This window comes from Saimiri boliviensis, chromosome 9 (assembly GCF_048565385.1).
Source record: "Saimiri boliviensis isolate mSaiBol1 chromosome 9, mSaiBol1.pri, whole genome shotgun sequence".
Lineage (NCBI taxonomy): Eukaryota > Metazoa > Chordata > Mammalia > Primates > Cebidae > Saimiri > Saimiri boliviensis.
Genome location: NC_133457.1, coordinates 101,475,258 through 101,499,165, shown reverse-complemented (window position 1 = coordinate 101,499,165; position 23,908 = coordinate 101,475,258). Strand labels below are relative to the sequence as shown.

At 57.4% G+C, this 23,908-nt stretch overlaps 1 protein-coding gene across 9 annotated transcripts in view; it reads right to left on the bottom strand.

Annotated features, from left to right (window-relative positions):
• The window catches only part of SRC (SRC proto-oncogene, non-receptor tyrosine kinase), a 61,288-nt gene extending 39,244 nt beyond the window's left edge, over window positions 1-22,044 (bottom strand). For 5 of the 9 annotated variants that reach the window (XM_074406501.1, XM_074406503.1, XM_074406500.1 and 2 more), the window contains exons 1-2: window positions 21,728-22,043; window positions 1,030-1,102 (exon numbers count right to left, since the gene is read on the bottom strand). The gene's annotated coding sequence lies outside the window, so the exon portion shown is untranslated. Of the gene's footprint in view, window positions 1-1,029; window positions 1,103-20,758; window positions 21,194-21,727 lie in introns of those variants that run through there. The other 4 variants (XM_074406504.1, XM_074406505.1, XM_074406502.1 and 1 more) reach the window with 3 other exon arrangements.
• Window positions 22,045-23,908: the final 1,864 nt, after the last annotated feature.

Here is a 23,908-nt window from a genome sequence, read left to right as displayed (position 1 = left end):
ACATCCTATGCTGGTGAGAGTGAGGAGAACAGAGGGTGTGGTGACACCAGTGACACCAAAGGACAATCTGGCAATACCCATCACAACTACAACTGCACACAGCCGCTGACCCTGCAATGTGGAATTAATCCTAAAGGAATCCTCACACATGAACACAGGGCACATGATTAAGGACATTCACTTGTGGAATTGTCTACAACAAGCAAAAGACTGGAAACAAAATATCCTTCCTTAATTAAAGTTTGACCACCATACAAACAGTGGAATATCATGCAACCATGAAAAAGTGCAGCATAAATAAATGATCTCTGAGGTACACTGCCAAGAGCAAAAAGTTGCCTGAAGACAGGATAGACTGTGTGCTATCATTTATCTAAAAAAAAAAAAAAAAAAAAAAAAAAAAAAAAAAAAAAAATTCTGGCCAGGTGTGGTGGCTCATACCTGCAATCCCAGTACTTTAGGAGGCCAAGACAGGAGGATTGCTTGAGCCCAGGCATTCGAGACGAGCCTAGGCAACATAGTAAGACTCTGTTTCTAGGAAAAAATATTAATAATTAGCGGGTGTGTGTGCCTGCAGCCCCAGCTACTCGGGACACTGAGGTGGGAAGAGCGACGGAGCCCAGGAGTTGGAGGCGCAGTGAGCCATGGTTGTACCACCGGACTACAGCCTGGGCAAAGAGTGAGACCCTGTCTAAGAAACACAAACTCTTTCTTTGCAAATATATCATATCGAGTCACGTGCAGAAGCTGAAAATATCAACACCTGGCATTCCTATCATTATTGAAATTCACATTATGCTAAAAAAAATTAGATATGCCTGGATCTCCTGGAAAGATACACCAGAAATTCTTTCAAGTGGTTGCTTCTGGCAAGCGGACCTGGGTGTGAGAGAGACTTAAACTTTTCCCTGTCCCGCGTGTGCGTGCATGCCTCTCTCTCTGTGTGTGTGTGTGTGTGTGTGTGTGTGTGTGTGTGTGTGTGTGTGTTGATGTTTCTTCTTTCCTTTTTAAGAAGAAACACAGGCTTACCTGGTTTCAAATCCTGGCTCTGTCTCTCATCGCTGGGCAAGTTGCTTCACTTCTCTGAGCCTCTGTCTTCGTTCTGTAAAGGGAGGGATAATAGGATTAAGATCTACCTTGCAAGGTTGGTGTGGAAGATGAAATCAGACAGGGCAAGCTCAGGGCCTCCCCTCGTGCCTGGCTCCTAGTAAGTGTGTGGCTCCTGTTTGCCATTCACCTGTTGCTACGGACATCGCAGTGCACTGGAACGGAGGCACCGCCTCAGAGCCAGCGTTCCAAGGCCCAGCATCCCCTCTGGCTGGGAGAAACTGGGGAAAGCTTCCTGGGGGAGGCAGCATTTGGAAGGGCTTTGAGGACAAGCAGGATTTCCACAGGAGAGATGAATAGGGGCCACGTTCTTGGCAAAGGGCGCCCCATGAGCAAAAGGCCGGGGGTGGGGAAGTCCCGGGGTGCCTCAGTGGTGCGCTCCCAGGCTCCTCCATCAAGGCTTAGCTGAGCACCTACTGCGCCCCAGACACTGTAGTGGGAAAGAGAGTCAAAAGCCAGGTGGCTGCGCTGGCCGAGGGAGGAACTACGTGCAGAAAGTCTTGTGACAGGGACAACGAGGGGCCACGTCCAAGTGATCCTACAGCAGGTCGGGAAATGGAGGCTCAGGAAGGGAGAGGGGCTGTCCAAGATCACACAGCAGGTTTCCAGTTTCTGAACATAGCCTCTCTCGGCTCCACCCTCTACCTGTCCCTTAGGCCTGGAGAAGAGAAAGTCCAGAGGGCCCCCCCCTGCCATGCCCTCATCAGGGGGTGGACACAGAGACCAAATAATCAGGGGCCCCACAAAGAAGAGGGATGGTTGGTCCTCAGAGGACAACAGGAGCTGTGGCATCACCATCACGGCGCTCCTGGGTGGTGGGCACATGCTTAGGAGCTCAGCGAACCTCCCCAGCCCTCAATGAACCACCCCAGTGAACCCAGTGGCAGCCCTGATTTGCAGATGAGGAAACGGAAGCACAGAGAGGTGGAGCTGCTTGCCTGATGTCACACAGCTCATAAAACACAGCACCGGGAGGCACACCGGACCATCTGGGTTTCACCATTCCGTACCTCAGGGCCCATTCCTCAAAGGAGGCCCCAGCGGGGCCTCTGTCAGTGATGGCATCCTCTCAGAAGAGCCCAGGGTGGGAGCTGTTCTCAGCCAGTCCAGGAATGCCTCCTGATAACAGCGCCCCAATGGCGGCGGGGAGGTGGGAGGCAGGCAGGGAAGAGCAGTGGTGGGTGAAGTGTGGGGCCTGTGCAGGGATGGAGGGGGAAGGCGGTGGGCAGGGGCTTGGCCCATTGGCAGCCACCCTCTCCCTGATGGGAGAGCAGAAGGGCTCCCCAGGCACCTACCCAAGCCAAGTGGGGACATCGTGGTTAAGGGGCCCTGGCTGCTACCAGGGGAGGGTGCTGGACACACTAACTGAAGTTTTCTTCAGCACCGTGGAGATGCCCATAGTCACCCCCTGGGTAGTTGCAAAGGCTAACGAGTGAATCCACACAAAGCCCTGGGCACACACATGGGCCATGCCCCATGAACAGGAGTCCTTGCTATGCCCCTAACATTAGCATCGTCACTGGTACCGCTCGGCCCTCTGTTCTCACCAAGACCTTGCTACACAGCAACAATGTGCCCCTTTCCAGATGGGGGCACAAAGAGGGGCTCAGCGGAGCCAAGTCAGATGCCTGGCCCCCATCCAAGACAGCAGAGGGCCAGCCGATGCCCCAGGCCACTGTGGACACTTCTCCCCAAGGCCACTGTCCCAGCTGGAAACTTACCTCAGGGACTGAGCAGAGCCCCATGGCCGGCCCGTTTTCCAAAAGGGGAGATGGAGGCGCAGACAGGGACAGTGGCTTGCCCAAGGCCACAGAGCAGGCCAGGAATAGGGCAAGGAGCAGCCACCAAGGCCAAGCAACTACAAAAATTCTGGGTGTCAGAGGCCCCACCAGCACTGGCCGCATCCAGAGAGGGCAAGGCTGAGGCTGGGAGAAGCATGAGAGGGCACAACCTGCCCATTTCACAGATGGGCACTGCCTCCCTCCAGGCCCCACACCCTCTTCCTGCCCCTCACACTGGATTGGAAGCTTCTCCTGTGCAGGGATATTCCCCTGCCTCTCTTTTTCTTTCCTGCTATCAAAAGAATGACCTGCTGACCCGCGGTGCTTTTCTACATGTGTAAATGCAGACAGGCAGGGCTTCACAGCGAGGGGTACGCGCACTGACAGCGGCGGCGGCTGACACTCACCTAGAACCTGCCACGCGCCACTCCTACACCCCATCACACAGATGAGGAAACCGAAGCACACACAGGTTAAATGGTGTGCCTGAGATCCCGATTCTTAGCAGCCGAGCGACAACCCCTAACCCTCTGCACGTCTTCCCAACTGGGACGGCCATCCAGAGCCCCTGGGAACTGCCGAAGGAAAGAACCCGGGCTCCTCTCGGCAGAATCCAACGTCACCAGCTGCTCTGGTCCAGGCCAGGGGTGGAATGGGGGTTGCTGATGGGGGTGCAGAAACCCACATTCTTCCCCCTCAGCTTTTCCCCATCCATCCTCCAGCCTGGGGTTCACACTCCCCTCCATTGCTCCCAGCAGCCCTGCAGCAAGCTGTGGCCGCACTCATTTTACACATGAGGCCACAGGGGCTCCAGGAGGCTGCCCCAGCCAGAAGGCAGACAGCCAGGATGCCAACCAGATCCGAGGGACACCAGAGCCCGTCCTCCCTGACCTCCCTCGTGAGGAGCACAGCCAGGGTGGCCCAGAATGGAGCCCTGGGTACGAGGCCCAGGCAGGCCAGGGTACCAGGTGGGCAGGGGGTGGTCCAGAGTGAGGTCTGGCCAGAGTGGGTCCCGGTTTAATCGGGTCACTGCTGGCCCTTGGCCTAGGCATGAGAGGGCCCGGGGGAGACCCTAAGAGGGATCTATTCAGCAACGCAAGTCACGAAGGCCTGCAAAACGGAGAGCAGAGCCAGGAAGCTTTTCTCAGGCCCCTGGGAGCCAGAGGTCAGAGCACAGTGTCCCCCTCCCACCGTGTCTCGTCAGAGACAGCCATCTCCAGCTCCAAAGGGCCAGAGAGTCAAGAGGAGACACCTCAACCATGGCGGGCTTCCCAGAGGAGAGGGTATCTCAGCTGAGGCCCAAAGTCTAGACAGTTTGTGAAGAGAGGGTGGGCAGTGTGATCCAGGCAGGTGGGAAAGCTTTGATAGGGCCTGTAGCTGGGACCCCTTAGAGCAGGCGTCCCCAGACTTTTTACACCGGGGGCCAGTTCACTGTCCCTCAGACCGTTGGAGGGCCGCCACATAGTGTGCTCCTCTCACTGACCACCAAGGAAAGAGGTGCCCCTTCCTGAAGTGCGGCGGGGGGCCGGATAAATGGCCTCAGGGGGGCGCATGCGGCCCGCGGGCCATAGTTTGGGGACATCTGCCTTAGAGAAAGGCAAGGGAGCTGTGTCAGTTTCGGTCCTGCAGCCTTAGTTTCCTCAGCAGCAAAACGAGGGAAAGACAAGCACACGGGGCGGCTCCCTCTTCCTCCTCCCCACTTCCCAGCATCTCTCCCTCCTCCAAACCCCCATGCCCAGGACGCAGGTCACTGAGAAGGCGACAGCGTCTAGGGACTGGTGAGCTGGAGGGGTTAGGTGGCTCCGCAGAACCTCCACCCCTCTCTAGGTACCAACCCAGGGGCTATCACCAGGCAGCCCCGTTTAACGGGGTGAATAGGGCAGCTCACGAGGCCAGGAGGTCGCAGCCCCAACCCCAGGGAGCCTCTGTGGGCCCTTCTTCTTGGCAGATGAGGAGGCTAAGGCTCAAAGAGGGGGCTCTCAGCCCTTGGTCACACGGCAAGGCCAAGGCCTGCCCTGGAATAAGGTTGTGGGCTGGGAGCAATGGCACTGAAAGTAAGATTCTCGGGGCACCAGGACCAAGAGCACTGAGCTGAGGCGAAACTGGAAGAGGAGACAAAGCCTTGGGGCCCGGCCCGCCGAGGGCCAGCCACCATGTGGCTGCGTGGAAGGCTTCCATCAGAATCACTGTGCGGTGGGAGCAGGGGCTTGCGCCTGTAATCCCAGTGACTCGGGAGGCTGAGATCAGAGCATCGCTTGAGGCCAAGAGTTTGAGACCAGCCTGGACAACAAAGCGAGACCCCATCTCTACAAAAAATAGAAAAAATGTAACTGGGTGTGGTGGTACCCGAGAGTTCCAGCTACTTGGGAAGACAAGGTGGGAGGATTGCTTGTACCCAGGAGTTAGAGGCTGCAGTAAGCTATGATTACGCCACTGCACTCCAGTCTGGGCAACAGAGTGAGACCCTGTCTCAAAAAAAAAAAAAACCAAAAAAAAAAAAAAGAGAAAAAAAGAAAAGTTAGCCTGGGCTTCAGCACCTCTACCCGTACACAGAGACCCTCAGCAGCTCCCCCGCCCTGCTCAGTGTCAGGAGACGACCACAGGGAACACCGAAGTGACAAGTTTTCCTCTCTCCCAGCCTTAGGTCATCTCTCCGAGAACCCCCAGCTGCCCACCCCGATGGCTGATGGCTGATGTGCCTTGTGGAGATGGCCGCCAGCCGGTCCCTGCCCACGGCACCCGCTGTTCCCTGCCAGCTGCTCTGAGAACACACAGTGCCCCCTCCTCCCCGCCCACACCTAGGCAGCATCTCCCTCCAGGGACACTGGTGGGCAGGAGCGCCCAGCGGCCAGGCCCCTCCACACAGCCCAGCCTGAGCTCCAGACCCACCCACCGCCTTCAAGCCTGCAGGTGGCCTACCCCTGGCTGTGTGACCACAGGAAGGTCAGCCTCCCTTTACTCATCCATGAAATGGGATCTCTGGCAGGTCTCAAAGGGAGAAGAGGGCATCCGAGACTAAGGCAGGGGGTGGAGATTGTAAGAGGATAAAAATGCTCAGCACTCCAGGCTGCTGCCCACAGGGCCAAGGCCCAATTCGGATGGAGAGGGGCTTGCCGCAGCTCCCTCTCCCTATCCCTTGACCCTCCCTTAAACTCGTAACTACACTCTCCCCTTCACACCCTAGCACGTGCTGCTCCCTTCCCTAAGCTCCACTCCCCTTTCCCTGCCCCTCCATGGGCTTGACCCCAGGCAGTATCTGACCTGGCCACCCCACTCCAAGCTGAGAAAGGGACCTCCGCCCTTTTCTGGGCTCACATAGCCTCCACCACATAGGGATTAAGAGCTGGACTGTCAGGATTCAAAACCCAACTCTGGCCCTTCTTGCTGTGTGACCTTGGGAAAGTTACTCCACCTCTCTGTGGCTTCATTTCCTCTCCTATAGTGATAAACATCATCTACTTCAAAGGACTGTTGTGAGGATTAAATAAGTTCGTATCTGTGAAGCACACTGAGGAGTGTGCCCTAAGTGTTGGCTATCAGTCAAAGTAGTAGGAGCAGCTATTCTTTGTTGAGCACCTACTATGTGCCGGGCCTGTGCTAGGCATCCTACTTGAATGATCTCACAATAGCATGGGAGCAGGGGCTATTATGAACCTCACTTCATGGCAAGAAGGGGGAAGCCCAGAGACATCAGTTTCACCATCAAAGTATATCTGGGGGAGGAGGGGATTTTTGCTGATATTAAGAAACTAGGCCCCTGAGGTCAGGAGTTTGACACCAGACTGGCCATTATGCTGAAACCCCATCTCTACTAAAAATATAAAAATTAGCCGAGCTTAGTGGTGGGCGCCTGTAATTTCAGCTACTGGGGAGGCTGAGGCTGGAGAATCACTTGAACCTGGGAGGCGGAGGTTGCAGTGAGCCGAGATCGTGTCACTGCACTCCAGCCTGGGCAACAAAGTAAGACTCCATCTCAAAAAAAGAAAAGAAAAGAAAAAAAATTAGGCTGTTAGGAGGTGGCTCATGCCTGTAATCCAGGACTTTGGGAGTCGAGGCAGGAGGATCACTTGAGTCAGGAATTGACTCAGGAATGACCAGTCTGGGTAACATAGAGAGACCTCATCGCTACAAATTGAAAATGTTTTAAACCAGCCCGGCGTGGTTGTATGTGCCTGTAGTCCCAGCTACTGGGGAGGTTGAGGTAGAAGGAGCACTTGAGCCCAGGAGGTTGGGACTGCAATGAGCTGTGACTGCACCATTGCACTCCAGCCTGGGTGACAGAGTGAGACCCTGTCTCACACACACAAAAGACAGACAGAGAGAGAGAGAGAGAGAGAGAGAGAAATTGTTACCTTCTTTAAGATGGACTGTTCTTACGGCTACTTTTTAAACACAAGAGTCCTTATCTTTTAGAAACACACTGAAACATTTTGCACATGGAAGATGATACCTGTGATTTGCTCTAAAATGATACAAGATGGGATGGGATGGAGCAGGTATGGAGGTGTGGAGGACAGGACTGGCCAGGGCGTGGTGCTTGGCTCAGCCACGGACTCACGGGGCTCATTCTATGAACACGCCTTCAGAATAGAGTGGGAAAGGCAAGATTAACTTAAATGATGCCCAAAAAAAAAAAAAAAAAAAAAATGCTTGGCCCTTTGACCCTCCCAGCAACTACCCCCAGCCTGAGCAAACCGTCACCCCCTGGACTAACGCAGCAGCCACCTCACTGGTCCACCTGCCTCCACCTTCACCCCCAGTCTGCTCTTCACACAGCAGCCAGATGTACCCAGAACCCTCGTGTGACCCCAACTCACTCCAAGTCCAAAGCGTGCGTTTCCGATGGCTCAGGGGCCCTCCCTGATCTGCCCTCCTCTCCCTCCGTTCTTCCCCGTCCTTCCCTCTCTCGCTCTGCTCCTCTGGCCCCCTTGCACTTCCACCAGCACTCTAGGCTCTCCTCTGCCTCGGGGTCTCCTCACTGGCTCCTCCTCCCTCCCCTCCTTTGCCATGAGCTTCTTTGAGGTCTTCCCCAGCCACCCAGCCTCCACAGCCCGCCAGCATGCCCGTCCGCTTCCCTGCAGGAGGCTGGATTCGTGGCCCCCTCCGGCTTCTTATGGGCTGTGCGTGCAGTTTCCTGTTTGTTGTGTTTTTCTGTCTCTCCACAGCTCTAAGATGTGTGCTCTGCAAAAGCAGGATCTTTGGTTGGTTCCTTGCCACCTGCAGCCTCTAGAACATTGTAGAGCACACAAAATATTTGTGGGATGGACAGACAGACAAATGGGCCCCACTGAGGGCCCCACAGGATAAGGGGTGGCAGGCCTCAGCCCCAGATCTGTCCAGCCCACAGCCTCTGCCCCGCCACCCGGCCCCTGCCGCCTGCCTGGCCCGTCTCTGCCTCTGCCCACCTCTGACTTACGCAGGGCAGAAGCAACTCTGAGACAGCTCCAGGCCCCGATCCCCGCCCAGCATCGCCCAGGCCCAGAACTGAGGTCCCAGGGGATGTTTGCTGAGTGAGCAAGGAGTGAGGAGTGAGCAAGGGGCCGAGCAGCCGGAACGTGTCTGGTCTCGTGTCCTCGGCGTGAACATGCTCAGGGACAGTTGGCTCAAACCGGCTCTGCCAGTGGGGCTGGGGTGGAGACAGCAGGCGGGGGCAGGCGCCCGCAGTGATGGAGGGGTGCACCTGGGGATGGGGCCTGCCGCCCAGAGGGCAAAAGCCCAGCAGGAGGGCACAGAGCTCCCACCTACTCACGTCCTATAGACCACAACTGTCCCAGCCCCTGCCGCTCTTCAGCTTCCTCCCGGGCAAAAATAGGGGCCTCTTTCAGACCCCAGCCCCTGGCCTGCACAGCAGGGGACTGGACCCCTTCCCACTAGGACCTGTGCAGGGCCTGGAAGCCCTCCAAGGAAGCATCCGGCCTGGAAGTCGGTGGTGCCTGCCTGAACAGGGCACGGAGAGGTGAGCCCTGGGCTGCATGGAGACCGCCTGGTACGGAAACCCTGATCTGTCCCAAGGTCCCGGGTAGCCTTGAGTGAATCCAGAGCCCCTGGACTCCATTTCCCTGTGTGGAAAGCGATGTCGGGGATGGATTCCAGAATCGCCAATGCCAAGGTGCCGAGTTACCTGAATGGAGCTGCTCTGCCCTCCAGCCCCTCCCCGAAGCCCAGCTCTGGGTGACCAGGGCCAGAGCCCGGGCCACACACATGCCCTTATTCTCCACAAGAAACCACAGCGATCAAAATCCTCACTACCTACTGCACACGTGGCGTCTGCAGGGCATCGGGTTGGCACTTCACACTCAGCCTCATCGGCTCCTCGCGCCAGCGTAGTGGGGCAGGGACTATACTGTGCCCATTTCACAGGAAGGGAAGCTGAGGCCCAATTCACACAGCAAGTTGGAATCCAGGCCCCCTGGCCCCATCCCCAGGGTCACACTGGGCAGCCTCCATCTCCCTGAGATAGGTACTGTTTCAGGTACGCTCTGAAGTTGTTGGCTGGAATTTGGGGGACAGAATCCATATTCCCCAAGTCCATAGCCCCTCTTCGTCCTGGGAGGCTGAGACCCACCCCTGCCCCTCTGTGTAACCCAGGCCACAGGTGCACTACTCACAGTCTCAGTATTCTCACCTGTGAAATGGACAGAATCCTGCCAGCTTCGCCTAAGGTATACCCAGTATCTGAAGCTGCAGGACCCAGAGGACTCAGGCAGCCCTCAGGACCAGCTGAGGAAGGCCTGGGGCGGTGCGTCTCCAGATGCCTGTGGGGAGGGCAGCCCACGCGGACCAGAAGCCCACAGTTGTCTGTGAGGGCATGACGCCCCTCTCCACCAGCTGCCCAAAAGAGGAACAGTGATTCCTCCTGTCCCGCTGTTGCCCAGCTCCAAGCCCGGTCAGTCACGCCTCCAGCACACTCTGAATCCACTTCCCTCCCTCCCCAATAACCACATCCTCACCCAGACCCTGCCTCCTCCTCTCAGGCTGGCTAACACGGGGCAGGGAACCTTCCCGAAATGTCAGTCCGAACCCTTCGCCTCTGCCTAACACCGCCCACAGCACCCATACCCCTGACACAAAGGCCGAGAACATCACAGGGGCTCCAAGGCCCTCAGTGGTCTCCACCAACCCCATCCCTCCCCTCACTCTGCTCCACTACACCGGCCGCCTCCCACTTCCTGGAGAAGCCAGCACACTCCTGCCTCGGGGCCTTTGCACCTGCTGTTCCCTTGCCCGCAGCACGCTCCCCCAAGCACCAACCCCCTCGATCCTTCGCCTCCTTCAGGTCTTCAGGAGGCAGCCACCTGCTCAGACAGGCCTTCCCTGACCGCCTGTTTCCTGATACCCCCGGCCAGCTCTGCTCTCAAGTCTCAGCTCCAAAGCTACCTCCTCACAGAAAACCTCCCTCAAACCCAGTCCAAGTGAGGACCTTCAACTTCTCCTTCCTAATGTGGATCACAGCTCATGGTGTGAGTACCTGTCTCATGGGGATGGGGGTCACTTCTGTCTCCCCCATAGCTGAATACTCTGTGGCAGGTGTCATATGCAAAACCATGAGCAGTTGGGATGCTTGGGTACCAGTGGGTCAGAACAGACACTGGCCAAAGGCACACAGCCAGCATGGAGTGAGTATTTGATCATGGATGGATGGATGGATGGATGGGTGGGTGGGTGGGTGGATGGGTGGGTGGATGGATGGGAGGGTGGATGGGTGGGTGGGTGGATGGATGCGTGGATGGATGGGTGGGTGGATGGGTGGGTGGGTGGATGGGTGGATGGATGGGTGGGTGGATGGATGGATGGGTGGGTGGATGGACGGATGGACAAGTGGATGGATGGATGGATGGATGGATGGGAGAGCAGGGCTCCCACAGTGGGCCTGGGACTTGCCTGAGAAGGTGGTCCTGAGAAGAGAAGGGCCCACCCGCGCTCACAGCCAGATGTTGGCCAGGGCAGCTGCAGCCAGCCCAGGCTCTCCTCCTGCACAGCCCGACTTTCGTTTCCCACCCTCTGTGTCTGAGGAAACTCCTTCTCCCCAAGGGAACTGAGTAAAGAGGAGAAGCAGGCAGTCCCCTGCTCCCCAAGGAGGGGGGCTCTCAGGCTCCATCCGCCCTGTCACAAAGAGGCCTTGTCCTCCGCGCTGAGAGCCGAGGGTAGACCGGAAGCCGCCCTCCACAGCCCAGCGAGTCTCAGCCCCCAGGCCGGCTGGGGCGACAGCTCCAGAGGCAGACCCCCGAGGCGGGCAGAGCGCTGGCACAGAGCTCCATAGCCTCATTTCATCCTCTCAGGAGCCGTCGGAGGGAAGCTCTAGTGTGACCCCCATTTCTGCAGATGGAGAAACAGAGGCTCAGAAAGTCATTTGGCCAGGGTCTGGTAACCAGCAGGTAACCAAGCCTGGATTCTAATCCAGGCCCATCTGGCACCAATGCCAACAGCCACAGCTCCCCACTCCCCCGTCTAGTGTCCAGACCCTCTGGGTTCAAGAGGGCAGAGGGGTCTCTATAGAGGCAATCAAGCCTAGCCCTTCACCCGAGCTGGGGAGCTTTGCCCTGGTGAGGTTTACTCGACAAGGGAGAGAGGCTGGGCCCTAACCCCAGAGCCCTTGCCCAATGCCCCGGACGCCTTGGGAATCCACCAGTCAGGCTGTGACACGTCTCCGCCACTTCCTGCCAAGCGGGCGTCTTCTAGGAAAGGATGGCCGGGCAGGCGGATCCGGGCCAGAGGCTCCCCACCCTGCCCCCCCGACTCTCCTGTCCATCCCAGACCTGGCCACTTCCCCGGCCGGCACCCTCTTCTCTCCAGGCCCAAGTGTTCTCAGTGTGGCTACCGGGGCCACCTCACTGAAGCCACATTGCCCCTGAGCAAGGCACTACCCAGAAAGCGGATATATTACTCCCATCCAGGGGCCCCTCCTCGCTGCCCGAGGAGCAGGCCCCCCAGGCCCTCTACCCATTGGCACCAGCCAACTCACCCAAGCCAAGACTCCACAGCTCCTCGGCGCTCCAAGAGGAGCCGCTCACAGGGCACCTTCAGGCCCTTCATCAAGCTCTCTCTCCCCCCAGAGACCCCTCCCAACCTTCCCCAGGAAGTCTTCCCTGACCCACTCCCTCCAAGGCCCCAGACCAGCCCCTACCTTCTGCCCCAGGGAGAGGTTTTTGAGCCCTGTCTCCAACCCCAGCCTCCAGGCTGCCTTTACTTGACAAAAGTAATTGAGCACCTGAGGCCGGTCTGGCCCTTCCCTGTCCTCCACACCCGAAGCAGGAGTCCGACCACAACCTGCTCGGCTGTCATAAGCCCCAGGCCCTAGCCTGAGTGCCCTGTCAGGGTTTGAAGCTCTGCCTGATCAGCCAAGTCACCTTCTAACCCCCCTGTACGCGGCCTGCTGCTCCCCACCTCCCCGGCTATCCACACCGCCTGGCTAGTTCCTACCCCCAGGCCTTTGTGCATGGGGTCCCTTCTTCCTGGCCTGCCTGTGCCCTTCTTTTTTTCCTCATGAGCTCCTCTTCACCCTTTAAGACCTAGGCCAGTTATCACCTCCTCCAGAAAGCTCTCCTGGCATTGTGCTGGGCTGCCATAGTTCATATGGCCCCTGCCCCGTGGTGCAATAGGAAAATGATTGGGGTCTGTGTCCAGCTCCCCCTGGATATAAGCTGTGTCCCACGCACATCCTTAGGGTTCCCAGCACCCATCACAAGGCCCAGTTTTCACCGGTAGATAATCGAGAGTCCAGCTGCCAACTCCCTACCCAGAGAACCCAGGGGCAGAGCCCAGGAGCCGCTCCCAGTGGCAACATGGAGTCCTATTTTGCCCGTGATGCCCACAGCTCTAAGGTACGGGTGGAGTGGGCGGAGGGGGAGCTCTCTGCAAATGGCCAACTGGTAACCAAACCCACTCCGTTTCTAAAACTAGGGCACAGGAGAGAAACGGGAACAGCAGTATTGTCCCCAAATAGAACTATGTCTCATCTGGTTCCGGGGCCTTTGGGAACACCTGGCAGGGATGGGTGTGGGGAGGGCAGGAGGCTGCTCCCAAGGCTTCAAACGGAAATCTAAAGTTCAGAGGGCGGGGAAGTCAACATCACCCAAAGTCTCCACAGTCAGCTCTGAGACCCTGGGAACCTCTCCCGGTGCCAGTCCAAATCCTGGGGCATGATGGGGTCCCCTCCCACTTAACCCACCTGGCTACAGGGTGCTCCCCAAACTGTGCCACTGCCAAGCCTGTGCTCACGTGTATCCTCTGCCTAAGATGCTGTTCGCCCCTCCTGCCAGTCAGGATCCAGCCCATCCTCACAGCCATGCCCATTAACCGTGACACTTTCTATAAGCCTCGCATGGGGAGAATGAGCACATCGAGCCTTCCCAAAAGCCCACTCAGGAAGACTCCTGACCCCGTCTCATAGGTGAGAAAACCAAGGCTCAGAAAGAGGAGCCAGCGCCCGGGGCACACGGCAGCAAAGGCAGGCAGACCCGGAGATGTGGCAGGATCTGGGTGCTGGCAGCCACAGGGCACCCAGGAGGCCTGGTGGGGATGGGTGCAGCCTCCCAACCAGGCCCAGCCTTGAGGACTTGGCACGACTCAGGGACAAAGTCCACACCGCACAGCCTCGGCCACCCAGGCAGAGCAGAAAGCCAGACCTTCACTCCCCGGCCCCAGCCCCTGCCTAGGGTGGCTTCCAACTGAGGAGCCACCCTGGAGGGATATGATGGAACCGTGTCCCCAACAGTACGCACAGACCATGACACAGATGAGAGAGTTGAGTCCTGGAAGTCCCTGCAGCTGTGTGTTGAGCGCTGCCTCCAGGCCAGGCCTTGAACTACATCCTTTATGCAGATGATCCTGCCCCGTCCCCACCCCAGCCCCACCAGGGCGCACACTTGTTACCCTCATTTCCCAGATAAAGAAACTGAGCCTCAGCGAGGGGAAGCAACTGACCCACAGTCCCACAGGTGGACGAGGACACTCCAACCCAAACTGAAGGCAAGAAGTCAGGACCTTGACTGAGTCCCTTCTCAATTCTAGCCCTCAGTTTCCCCATCTGGAAAGCAGAATGTGCCCCAAGAGACTTCCGGCTGTGACGTCACATTGTGACCCAGCAGATGCTATTTCCTTTCTCTCCATTTTCCCACCTGGATGACGAACGGGGCGGTCTTTCCTTTCTTCCCGAGGTTAATACAAATTACAATAACCACAGGTACTGAGCACTTACTATGTGCTGGCATTGCTGAGAGCATTGGACACCAGACTTCATTGCTGGAACAAGCCCATGGTGTGGGATCTACCAGGAGGCTCATTTTTCAGTTGGGGAAACTGAGGCATGGAGTGGTTAAACTGACTCACCAAAGCCACACAGCTAGTGGGTGACAGCAGTTGGGAGTAGAGAAGTCTCCCAGTCTTCAAGCTGCCCAGTGAGGAACTGTGGGGAGGGCTGAAGGGCTGCCCAAGGGTGTGTGGAAACAGAGAAGGGCTCAGCCCAGATGAGGCGGGGCAGGCCTGGCGTGCCCAGGAGGCCCTGGGTTCAAATACATGCACTGATGACCTCGAGCAGGACCCCTGGCTTCTCTGAGTCTAAGCTCCTCTTTGCTGAAATGGGGCCAGGACCACTTCCTGCAGGGCTGCTGGGAGCTCGAGACAGCCATTTGCCTGGCACTGCAGAAGGGCTCGACTCCACGCTGGAGGAATAGCACCGGCTGCAGGGGCCAAAAGGGCTCCCAGTGGCCCATTGCTCCTTCAGGATCCCGGGCGTGTCTGGTCCTCCCTTCAGAAGTGGGAGGAAAACCCGCCTAACCTGCCTCTTCTCTGATTCTTAGAAGGAACCCTCCAAGTCCCTTCAGAGCTGTGTGACCTCAGGCAAGTCACTTTACTTCTCTGAACCTCCAAATCCTCCTTTTGACAATAAGTTGAGCTTTTCACAGGGCTCTGGGAGAGGGGTTCCGGACTGAGGAGACTGGGGTTCGGTAGGGGAAGAGTCCAGTTCCATTTGCCTGAGCAGAGAGAGCACCTGGCATCACCCTGACTTGAGGTCACAGTTTCCTCATCTGCCACACAAAGTTTATTATGGCGGTTCTGTCTCTCGGCCCCACTGGGGCTGCGGATGCACAGAGGTAACTGCAGAACGTTCTTTGTAAACTGTAAAGGGCTGTGCCCTTGGGAGTGATGATCACCATATTCCCTTAGCGGCAAAAAGAATCCCATGATGTGCCATCTAGGGCAGAACGTATTGGAGCCACGAGGAAGGGCAAAGAACGGACAAGTTGAAGTTCAGCGGGGGATGTGGGGTCAGTACGGACTCATGGTCTCAGTGGGACCAAGAGGGTGGTCACAAAGGCCTTCTGAAGCCAGAAGCATCTCAGCCACTGGAGGGGTACTGAGAGGGAGGGCATGCCACGAAGTAGGCGCTGCAGAGGCAAAGGTGTGTGGCGGGACAACCCCAGGCAGGCAGGAAGATAGCTACAACTCAAAAGCGTGGGAGATGATCAGGGCAGGGAACCTCTAGGGGCCCTTGATGAGCAGCCTGAGCCCATCCCTGCCTCTCTCTGAGCTTCAGCTGCCTCCCTTAAAACAAGAGCAGAAACAGCTCCCACATCTCAGGTCAAACTGGCAAGGGTGCTCAAATGGAATCCACCTTTGAAGAGAGGGGCCCATTCAGTGAGCGGGAGGGAGGGAGGCCGGGGGAGGCCTCAGGGCACTGGGAGGCTATGCTAGGTCACAGGCAGGCAAGGGCTGAGGCAGGAGCCAGGCTCAGGGAGTCTGGATGGAGCTGGCGGCTTCCGATCGATCCAGCCACCAAGCTTGTCTGTCTCTAATTAATCTTCCCCCCACTCCCTTCCCCACAGAACAAGCCAACCACAGACAAAGATGGCTGGTCACAGCGCTGAGGATTTCCTGATCAGCTGGCCTGCAGAGGCCCAGGATTCCCGCCTCATCAGGGAATCACCTTCCTAATCACAGGCAGTCATAAATATCACGCACTTTCTGAGTGCACGCCCTGCACCCAAGCACTTGGCACACATTGGCTCATCGGATCCTCATAACATCTTGTCAAAGCTGGTGCCAGCCTCGTCATCCCCATTTCATAGGTGGGGAAACTGAGGCTCTAAGCCATACAATCATACACAGCAAACAAGTAGCCAGGCAAGGATTTGAACCCAAAACCCATTAGCTTCAAAGGCTTTGCTACTTCCATTACCCTTTATGCCACAAGCATCCTTGAGCACCCAAAATCCCAGTACTCCAGGTCCGACTGGGGATCCATCAGCCAGAGTTGGAATCCAGAGAGCCAGAGTCACCTGCCCCCAGCGCCGCACCCCTCCTATACCTGGGAAAAGTTTTAGCCGCGTTGGGTACACACTCAGTAGGAACTGGATCCCTACAAATTATTCAGCAGCCAGAAGTCTGGGCTCTCACCTCACTTTGCTGCGCTCCTGTGGCCCAGCTCTTAGCCTCTCTGAGGCTCAACCTCCTCTTCGGTGTAACAGGAATAAGAGATTGACTGCTCCCAGGATGGGACAAGGGACACAATGGGTCGCCTTACTATGTATGACCCAGCTCAGAAGGGCACGACATGAAGATACCGACATGAGACAAGGTAAAAGTCAAGGCCATGGATCTGGGCAAAGCGGCCTAAGAGAAGCTAATCAGACCTGACAGGGAGGCCATGCTTCCGGAAGCAACTCCAGCTCAATTTCCAATCCCAGCAACTGGATTCTGCCTGTGCCAGCCTCACAGCCCAGCAGGTCCAAGGGTTCAAATGGACCCATTCCTAAAGTTTCTCAGTGGATCCACAGATATCACCACCCACTCACCCTAGACATCCCCAAGCCCACATGGGCACCAAAGAGAACTCAGTTGGGCCTGCCCCTGGAGCACTCCCCAGCTAGGATCGCCATCACAGAGCCTCAGTGGGAGGAGTCCTCACCAGATGAGGAGACTGAGGACCAGACAGGAAGGGATTTGGCCCAGATCATTCAACTTCTCCCTTCTGGCTTCTCCTTTTACTCTGGAACTTCTCTGGGTAGTTCCAAGGGAGACGGAGGACCAAAGGGCCCAAGGTTGGCAGAAAGTCACTTGCCCAAGGATCCAGAGCAAGGAGAGGGGAGATGGAGGTCTGGCTCCCAGCTCTGAGATCCTCCCCAGTCATCTATCCCTGACTCAGCCTCACCAGGCTGTACTGTGGGAAGGGGAGGCTGGCTGGCTGGGAGAGTCCTGGATCAGAGACAAGAGCTCTGCATTTTTCTCCCAGATTAGAAAATTTGCCCTGGGTCTTTCTGGCCCCAATCCCCCCATCTGTGAAAAGAGAAGGTCAGAATAGATCAAGAATGACAAACTCATGGCACACATACAATACTCTCTTATCCTCTGCCCATGGCAGACATGGCTAATCTATCACAGCACCGTTTCCCGTGAAGCCAACACTGAGCCTCAGAATGCTTCTCAACGCCGCACTCCAGGCCAGGGGGATGAAAGCCCAGGGCCTTCCCTAGACTAGATGACATCTGAGCCCCCAGGAGGAAGGAGAAGGGAGACAGAAAAACATAAAATGTACCAAGCACCCAGTGGCTTTGAGCCACTGGAAATACATTAGCTGATTTAATCCTTACAGGGGAGGTGTGCAGAGCCTGAGGTTCAGAGAGACTAAGGGACTTGGCTTTGGACAAACAGCAGGGAATGAGGCCTTGAACACAGGGGAGGCCTCTACTGGGTCTCCCTCCCCCGGGAACAGTGACACAGAGCCAGCCACCAGGTGGGGACTTAAGGCATAGCCTCATGCCATCCTCTTGTTAGCCCTACTAGGTACAAGCCCTGGGCCCATTTCATAGCTTCAGAAACTGAATCACAGGACAGGGGAGGCAGGACTTCAGCACATGCCTGGCTCTCCCCTGCCTCCACTGATTGAGTACCTACTGTGTGCTAAGCACTTTATTTCTGTCCTCTTGAAACATCCTGGGAACCATGACTCAGTATCCTACTTCAGGGATGAGGAAACTGAGGCTGCCCAGAGGAAGCAGCCCCCAGGAGCTCAAGGGGAAGCCAGAGGGGTTTCCCATGGAGATAAGGGGTGGGAGCCATGGAGGGGAAGGAAAGGGCTGTGGACTCCGAGGGGAGATACAGATGCAGGGGCACACACCAAGGCAGGAAACGAAGCTCTGGCCAAAGGCCCTTTTCAGTGGTTCTACTGGACTAGGAGTCCAGAGCCCTATAGCCAAGGCCTGGCCCTGTCACTTGGGAACTGGGAGGCCCTAGGCAAGTCGCCTTCCCTTCCTGGATCTCAGTACTTACCCCCGGAAAATGGGACCAAGCACACCGAACATGGCATTCTCCCAGTTCAGCCTCTTTGCACACAGAGAAGGCACAGAGAGGGCAGAGCAGGACTCAAGGTCACCCGGCACATTGGCAGCCTTGGCTGCTAATATCCTCTCCTGAGCCAGCCCTGCCCGGAGCGGCACCTTCAGACTCAGTGAGATCACCCAGGCAAGGGCTTGACCACAGAGCTGGCAGGGCCAGGCCCAGAGAGGCCAAGTGATCTGTGCAATGCAACAGCGCAAAGCACGTCCCAATTGCCGAGTACCTACCGGTGCCAGGGACCAGGCACACAGCCCTCCTTTAACCCTAATCCCACAAGGAGATATCTATTGTCGCCATTTTCATGACAAACTATGTCTCTCAAAAGATACAATGAATGGTCCGAAGACACACAGCAAGTGGGGACAGCGGAACTTGAACCCGGGTCTGTCTGACTCCTGAGCCCTTTCCAAACTTTGGTCCCCATCTCTCGGGCTGACCCCTCCCTGCCCTCCACCTCACTCCCAGCTTCCAGCCACCCGGCATTGCACTTCCCACACCCCCAGCTCTCATCCTTTCCAGGCCTTCCTGCTAGCGAACTCCTACTCCACTTCCAAAGCCCAGCCTCAAATACCCGCTCCTCTTGAGACCTCAAATACCCACGCCAATATTTTATGGGGGATTAGATCCTCCATAAAATATTGGCGTGCAGCCCGAGGATCAGATCTGTTTCTATTGATCAGCTCTGTACCTCTGGCCTCCAGCATGGGGCTGTTCACACAGGCGACACCAGTCAGCCCCCTGTGTGACAATGAGGGCCAAACTCTTCCCCAGGGCCGACAGGGCCCCCGCATGGTCCGGCCCTGCTGATCCACCCCCTTGTCCTGCCTCTTACCCACTCCCCTCCGTTACGCGCACTCCGGCCTCGCAGCTTCTCCCACTGATTCTCCGTGACAGCACACGTCTTGGCACCTACCTCAGGGCCTTTGCACGTGCATGTCCTGCTGCCTGGCAAGCCCTTTCCCTAACTCCATGCCTGGCCAACCCCTACATGCCTCCTTCAAGATTCCTCTGTACCCCAGGCCTCTCTCCCTGAGCTCTTATCATAACTGTGATTATACGGTAACTCATATGGCAACGTGTTTGCAACTTTGCCCACCCTTCAGATTCAAACTTCTGGGAGGCCAAGGACCTATTCCCAGGTCCCCAGCAAGTATCCAACCAGGCTGGCCACACCCCACCACCCCAGGGCCCCAGGGAAGGGAAAAAAGAGCTCCCTCTCCCCTTCTTTGTTGGGTGAACTCCTGGTTGTCCTCAGCTCAGGCCCTGCCACCTTCTGGAAGCCTCCATGACTCCCAAAGCTGCCACTCCCTGCTAACCCCAGCACAATACTGCTCAGCCCGAGTTCCGAGCTCCAGGTCCACAGCAGGTGCTTAATACAGAGTCACAAATGCTTATACATGGGGAGGTTTGAGAACATGGGGTCAGCTGAGGACCAGGGGGATGTCCCTCAACAGGTCACTGAGCCATCTCCTCTCTGGTTCCTGGGGCTTGGAGGAGCCAGACATCCCTCCACCCCCACCCCACCCCCCCCCCACAACGGGCCGCAGTCAGAGAAGCAAAAGCAGGAACGAGGCTGAGCTGTGGATAACTCAGGCTCCAAGAAGAGTTAGGGGACAGGGAGAGAGAGCCGGGGACCTTCTTCCTAGGAGGGTGGGCCTAAGCCTGCTGAGGCAGGGCAGATATGCAGCACCCGGAGGTGAGGGCACTCTAAGAGGGACACGGTTTAAGAGCAAAGGCCCAGGGGCACGCAGGCAGTCAGCTGAGGGAGGTGACACACTGTAAATCATTTCCTTGGGTGGAAATACCAGATCACCACATCACCAGAAAGTCCTCGTGGCTTTCATTCAATCCCTCGGCAGAACAGTCCCTTCCGACACTGCTGTTCGAGCAGTCCTGTCTTGGGGACCTCCACTGCCCCGTCACTAAGGGATGCAAGGACAGCCAGACTGTGTCTCTGAGGTCTGGGCTTTCATTCCAGCTTCCAACTGTATGGCCTGGGCAAGTCACTTCTCCTCTCTTAGCCTCAGTTTCCCCCATCAGCAAAACGAGGATAAACAAGAGTCCCTACCTCTTAAAAGGTGTTCAGTAGATGTTAGCAGCCATCAGGACCACTGGCCCACTTTTATCCTTGGCAAAACTGAGGCCAGAGGGGAAGAGTGAGTTGCTTACGGCCACACAGCTGCTGGCTGGCAGGATTGTGCCCCGGCTGTTTCTTTCTCAAGACACCAATCCATCCTCTTCTAGAATGAACTAGCCAGCAACCTCACCTCTCATCCATCTTTCTCAGCCAAGGCATCCGGTGAAGGCTTCATTCATTGAACATCTACTAGAATCTTCACCTGAGGATTCTCATTTCACCTATGGGGAACTTAAGAGGGCGGTCTCTTGGCCCAGGTCACCAGATGAGACAAGAGCCTCAGTCTTGACACCCCAGCCAGGGGGCTGAGAAGAGGGTCAGCAACAGGCCCAGCCTGGCCCACCCTTGAAACCAAGTCTGATCCCAGCTACACTGTGGCTGTGGCTGGGTCTGGACTTACCCCAGGTGACCTGGCAACCACTGCCCCCAATTGTACAGAGTCCACAAAGTTCAGGAGGCCTTGCCCAGGGGCACACACATGCTCCGTCCACTCTTAAGTCCACCTGAAGGATACCACACAGGTGAGTCCCTTCCTTCCACCCCTTCCTTCACCCCATCCTTCCACCAACCCAGCAATTCCAGCCAGGTCCACCTGCTACCGATGAGGACCCCAGCTCAGAGAGGCAGGCAGTTGTCTGAGGACACACACCAGGGCAAGTGGTAGCCCTGGTGGGGACTCATACCCACCCCCAATTCCAGCCCAGGCAGAGAGGTGGACCTGGCCCGGTGGCCAACACCCAAAACTTTTACCAACTTCTGGACCGGCTGGTGGCTGGGCCTGCTCAGGGGCGAGGCTGGGGGCTGTGGGCAGTGGAAACCCAGTCTGGCCCAGTCCATTCCAGGCCGGCAGCACCAGGCCTTACCCAAGGCGCCGCGAGGGCAGGGAGGTCCTGGCGGTTCGGCCTGGCGCCCTGACCCCGGGCCCCTCAGCCCGCTCTGCCGATTCTCCCCACCTCCCACTCCCGTTCGGGGGTCGCAGGGCCGGGCGGCCACGGCCAGAGGCGGCGCCTATTGGCTCAGATTTCAGATTTGGCCTAGACCTGGCCCGGGGGCTAGGGCCCAGCTCGCCCGCTTCTCTGGGGGATCCTATGGGGAGCACGAGCTGGAGGGGGTCTCCACGCCGCCAGGACCCCTGCGCCCACCCCGCCCAGCCCCCTCCCCCCGCGGCATCACAACAAAAGGCCGCGCCGGGCATGGCCCAGTGGGCCCGCCCGGCGCCGGGGTATCGCGGCTTGGCCCGGGGGAGTGGGAATTGGGGGGTAGACAGGAGCCCCCGCAGGCCGGCGATCCGACGCCAGGGTGGTCCGGGGCGGGGGCTCCCCCGCGCAGGCCGTGGCTGGGGGCCCGCGGAGGGGCGGGGGGCGCTCACCTGGGCCGGCAGGCAGGCGGGCAGGCGGGCGGACGCACCGGCAGACGGGCGCACGGGAGGGCGGACCGCGGGACCGCCAGCGGGTCGGGCAGACGGCGGCCTGGCCGCTCCGGCTCCCAGGCCGGAATGGATTCCGGGCCGGGAGAGACAGATCGAGAGAGAAAGGGAGGAGGAGGAGGAGGAGGAGGCGGCGGCCCGGGGAGGGGAAGAGGAGGGAGGGAGCGCGCGAGCCGGGAGGAGGGGCCCGGCAGGCAGCCGGGAGGAGGAGGAAGGAGGAAGCGCGCGGGGACGGATTCCCCGCCGGTGACCCAGGAGAGACCCAGGAGCGGCGCGAGCCGGGGGTCCGGGCGGGGCGGGGACGCCGGGCGCAGAAGCCCCGCCCCCACTCCGCCAGGGCGCCCCACCCCGCGGGCCCCATCCGCCCCCAGCCCACCCACCCTTACGCCCCAGATCCACCTCTCCCGCAATCACGGTTGGTAATGATATCAGCGGGAGTGGAACGCCCGCTCTGTGCCAGGCGCCATGCTAAGCTGCTCAGGTCGACTTCAAGGTTTAAGCCTAACCATCACCTGGCCTGAGCTGAGGAAGGTCATCCCCACTTTACAGATGGGGAAACTGAGGCACTGACAAGAACCAGGCCTTGGACCTTAGCCTTGACCTGAGTTTCTCAAAGTGGGGACTGGGGCAGGAGGGGCAGGGTGGGGAGGAGTAACATTTGTTTTAATAGATATCGGTTCATTTTAAGCGCATAAGGAAAAAAACGTCCCTGGCAGTCCATCGGAAGTCCCCTGGTTCCAGATAGTACTGCTTAGGAGGGGCTGACCAGGGCATCTGAGCGGCAATCACAGTTCAAAGTAAGTAGAGGCTAAGTACCTCTGAACCAGGGCAGCTGCTTTCGGCCGCAGACTCCCCTGTCACCCTCCATCACCCCTTGGCCCCAGCCTCCAGGGCTATCCTTTTGGCGCTGGGCACCCCACCCTTGCCTTCTCACCTGTCCTGGAATCCTAGCACAGGGAAAAGTGGGCCTACGTCCAGCTTTAAATACCACTCCTGCCTCCACATTCCTTCTTTGAAAGTTCTCTCCATTTCACAAATGGGAAATTAAGGCCCAGCCAGGTCAAAGGCAAACGGAAGCTTTTTCCAGGGTTCTAATTCCTGGGCAAAGGTCCCTGCTGAGAGGAGCGGGGAGGAGCACACTAGAATGTGGAAAGCAAAGGCCTCTGGGTACAACATCCCTTCCAGGAGATCAAGAACGAGCAAAGCCTTACTCCACCCTGATCTCGGTTCGCATCTAGGCTAGCTGGCCCTCTGCAGCATGGTAGACACGTCCATCAGCTTCCCAGCACAGCCCCCTCACCTGTAAAACTGGAGTGGACATGGCCACAGAAGATTCCTGGGAAGGTTGGAACTGACCGGTGTGAGGATGATAGGGTGGTACTCAGTGAATAGCACCTCTTGCGGTAATAAGCCGAGGTCAGAAGGGAAAGGGGTTGCTGGAGATACCACGGCGAGTCCACAGCAGAGGCCAGCCCAGGCTGGTGAAATGGCTGCACTTCCTTGCAAGGCTGGCTTAAAGATTAACCAAAGCTTCCCAGGACTCAGGCGGGCCCCTGGCTGGAGGAGCAGGTTTCCCAGCCCTCTTCCATTCCTTAGACATGTCTCAAGGCCTAAACTGGCCATACTGGGCTAAGGGGGAGGCAGAGACATTCACCCAGTGACACACTGGAGCTGGCTCTTACCAACTTGCAAGAACTGACTTTGCTCATCTCTTCCCAACTCCGCATTCAATCATGTCACACTCAATAATGTAGCTCCACGTTAGCCACAGTGTGAGGATTTATCCTCTGGACACTGGAATACGCTACCAGTCAAACCTCTTTTTTCTTTCAGAGAGCTGGTTATTCAACATGTACCAGCACATCACTAAAACCATCCCCAGGAGTTCAAAATTCTGGGTTCTTCAAGAACTGGGATGACAGCTGAAAAGCACAAATGTTGGACCAGACCCAGGCTCAAGTCTCAATGCTGCCTCTTTGCAGATAATGCAAGCAGCCTCGGTGTGCCAACCTGCACAGTGGGCTGAAGACAGCACGGCCCCCAGAAGACGCACGTAAGGGTGAGATGAGGTGAAGCCCTCTCAGCACGTGTGAAAGCTCATTCTCATTCAGACTCTCCACGCTC